Below are 3,964 nucleotides of genomic sequence, written 5' to 3'. Positions count from 1 at the left end.
ACCACAATTTGAAAATAAATTTAAAAAATACTTTAATCGTGTAACCACAATTTTTAGTTGTTTTTATTCAGAGGTTCAGTCAGGATACTCGATCCATTCAAGCCAAAAAAAGAATGCTGTCCTTGCATGTTAAAAGTGATCCTTAACTGTTCTTTAAAAAGGACCCCTCTTGGTCATCTGGAGGTTGCTGGAAATTTTATCATAGATGGCTGTGGTCTTGGCCATAGCAGTGCTGGTGCCTCAGAGAGTGACTCTGCAAACCACTGGTAAACATCTTTAGGACCCAGTCCAGAGCCTGTTTTGCACAGACCAACATTAGTTTGCCAGTGAAGTGCCACACTGGCTCCTCTGTCAGAAACACAGCTTGAGAAATCCAATCCAGCCCTCAAACTAGGCGTTCTCTCCTTACGGAGGCCTCAGGCACCAGCTCTGTAGTTAAGGTTGCAAGTGCTTTTTTATCCTCAGCCAAAGCATAATTTGGAATCCTATCTCTGACCAACGTGTCATTACCTCAAAAAACCCCAAATCCTCCAAACCTCACCAAAGCCTCTTTTAGGCTTAAATTCGGAACTGAAGGAATCCTCAGGTCGTGGTGATTCTAATTGCTAAAAGGTGGCCTTCGTGATTTGTAGCTTTAAATACCCTTTCCTGTCAGTTAGGTAGAAATTTAACCGTGACTGGTATCATTTGTTACCACAAGAAATGACCTTGCTATTGACCCCCTCCATTCAGGGAGAACTTGAGACGGATCCAAATGCCCACGTGTTGCCACCAGTCCGGCTGCTTCAACATGAGAGGCACCTAGTTGCTGAATTTTCACAGTCTACTTCTGAGCAGACCTCTAAATCCTAATAGTATCTATAATTGTGAATATAAATCGTTTATGAGATAATTTAACTCATAATTTTTATCTAATTCTAAGATTGGAACAGTAACACGTCTCTCCTAAAAAGAACACAACCATAGGAGAAGAATATATGTTGGTCAGAATATCAACACCTGTATTAATTTTCTCCAGCTACCATTACAAAGTACCACAGATTGCGTGGCTTAAACAGCAGAAATTTATTTTCTAACAGTTCTGGAGGCTAAAAGCCTGAGCTCAAGGTGTCAGCAGGGTTGGTGTCTTCGGGGGCCTCTCTCCTTGGCTTGTAACTGGCCATCTTTCTGTGCCCTCACATGGTCTTCCCTCTGTATCCAAATTTTCTCTTTGTATGAGCACACGAGTGAGATTCATTAGGACTCATCCTAATGACCGCATTTTAACTTAATTACCTCTGTAAAGGCCCTGTCTCCAAATGCAGTCATATTCTGAGCTACTAAGGGTTAGGACTTCACTATATGAATCGAGAGTGAGGACACAATTCAGCCCATAATACCATTTAAAAAAATATGCTACGATATATCTTATCTCATCATAAAGCTTGGTGTTTCCCATATCATTCTTCAATGAGTCTTCATCTTAAAGGGAAGTTATTTTCTTTTCATGCCACTTTCTTCTCAGGTAATTAGAAAGTTATCTCAGAGGCAAAAATGCTGAGGTAATTAACATAATTGAGTTTTAAGGAACACGTGAAAGCACAGAGCATGCTAGTCTCTATTGTGTACACACTTCTTTACCTTGTGTTCTCAGGCTTTGTTTCTGGAATTGAAGGGGCACCCCACCTGCCCACTGACCACCCTAGAACTCACTGATTGCAAGATGGATCCGTGGTCTCTAGGGAGACTTGGACATGCTCTGCGGTTCAGCGGTTTGCATTCTCTCGTCCTCGATTATTGCAAGTAAGGCTGGAATGTGGAGTTCCTTCAAGGCTCTTACTGCTGTCAGTTGGGGGATGCAAAGGCAGGGGAGGACAACGTCCCATTTCCTCGTGTCTCATTGAGTCATGACTGAAAGGGAACATTCTAAAACCTCCTTGGAGTTAAGTTTCTGAGTAAATGTTAGGGTTCTCAAAAAAGTCTATTCATTCATTAATTCTTTCAACAAATAGTTGCCAAAGGCCAGTCTGTGCAAGATGCTGTGCTCATTGCTAAGGAAGACACAAATATATATAAAGAATGCTGCTGTCTAAGGGAGTCCTTGGTATATAGAGGAGAGGAGACGTGCTCTTGATCATAAAGAATGCAAGGTAGAAATCTGAATATCACAAAAAGTGTCCATATAACTTTTAGCAGTAGTTTTTGGATAAGGGAAACCACAGTTCCCTAGGTGATGAGTCAGTATGCACCGGGAGAAAAGGTGGGAGGAAAGGTATGGTGCTGGAGAAGAGCAGAGCAAGTCCTTTAGAGGGCTGGAACACCAGTGTGTCAGGGAGTGTCGGGGAGTAATAATAATAATAACGATAGTAATAATAATAATAATAATACCAGCTAATGGTACTTCGATGCTTACTGTGTGCCAAACACAGTGTGTGAATTATCTCATTAATTCTCCCAACAATAGATTAATATGTGCCATTACATAGAGATGTATGATACATAATGATAATTATATCTCATTTCTATCCCTTGATTATAGATGAGGAAAGATTCAGGGAGATTAACTGGCTTGTTCAAGGCCATTCAACAATTAGGGGTGGAGCCTAGATGTGAATCCAGCTGTCTGAATCAGACCCCACCTCTGATCTATGCTTCTAGATTGCTTGGGGTCTGTAATTGACCATCCATAAATAATTTCAAACTGCTTGTGTAAGCTGGGGTATAGGTCATGTAACCTCTGTGATCTATAATGAGATGATTTTTTCTACTTCACAAATCTATGATTCTGTGACTCTTCATGGAGCCAGGTGGTGCCTTGTACTCAACAGGCCAATGGGCTGTGAAGTGAAAGAGATGATTCATGCCTGAGAAGTGGCACCACAGGAACACAAAGGCCCCATTAAAAAACGAGGGCCCCGGTGGTGACAGTGGACAAGTCCTTCAGCAAGAGCTGGGGAGAAGGAGCATTCTGTGGAGTGTCTTCAGGTTTCTGAAATGCTGGAGGAGCCTCAGTCAGTGTCTCCTAATACAGGGCAGCAAAAGGCAGAGTCCTTCGGACATCGTGCAGTGGCTGCGGGATCGGCTTGGGAGCCTCCCCAGCTTCCCACACTGCAGTGGGCAGAATCAGCCCCACTGCTAAGAGACCCCTCTAGACCATAGCTCTTGTGCTGGTTCCAGAGACCTGTGCTGCTGGGAAGAGAGAAGGAAGAAAGAAGGAATTGCCATCTTCAGGAAGAAGCTTAATTTAATTGTCAGTTGAAATCCTGCTGCTGCTAAGCCAACTAGAGTCGTCAGTGTTGGGTGGTTGGGAATCACTACCGAGACCTCAACACTGGTAAAATTGCAGGTTATCAGCTTCTAGGCACTGGAGTTCTTTCCTCATGTCTTCCCCAATGGGCTGTGAAGTCCACCAGGCAGTGTGCCCTCCTTTCCCGGGCACAGCTGCACATCCCAACACCCACCATGGTAGTTGGCCCTCTGTAATTACTTGTTGAATGAATTAACGACTTTAAAAAGTTATTTCTGTTAAGATTACTCACCTCGTTTTAAAGTTCAAGCCTTGGCATTCCAAATTCTCTGAAGATGTCCTTTCAATTCACTGATCCTCAGTTTCCTGACCCAATACCTACCCCCAGAGGCTGTTGCTGGCATGAATGAGACAGTGCACGTGGTTTCACTTTGCAAACTGTAAGGACTGTGCAACACAAGGTGAGAAATAGTGTAGGGCCATGAGAGGAGAGCCAAGAGGTTGAACTTTTCTGAACTTGCTCTCGATGTACTTTAAAAGGTCCCCTTTTACGGAGTCCTGCTGGAGTCTTCCCAGACTCCTCTGTCCCTGCCAACAGGGCCATCTCTCCTGTCTTCGGGTTCGGAGCTTGTTCTCCATCTGCTCCCTTGAATGGGTACTTCAAACCATCCTCTGCTCTCCTTGCCCAGAAGACAGACTCCAGGTCCCCCTTCCTCCACATGCAGGCTGCCCCACCTC

Source organism: Pteropus vampyrus, unplaced genomic scaffold (assembly GCF_000151845.1).
Source record: "Pteropus vampyrus isolate Shadow unplaced genomic scaffold, Pvam_2.0 Scaffold35, whole genome shotgun sequence".
NCBI classification, from domain to species: domain Eukaryota; kingdom Metazoa; phylum Chordata; class Mammalia; order Chiroptera; family Pteropodidae; genus Pteropus; species Pteropus vampyrus.
The sequence above is the reverse complement of the archived record's forward strand: the minus strand, read 5'-3'. Positions refer to the sequence as shown.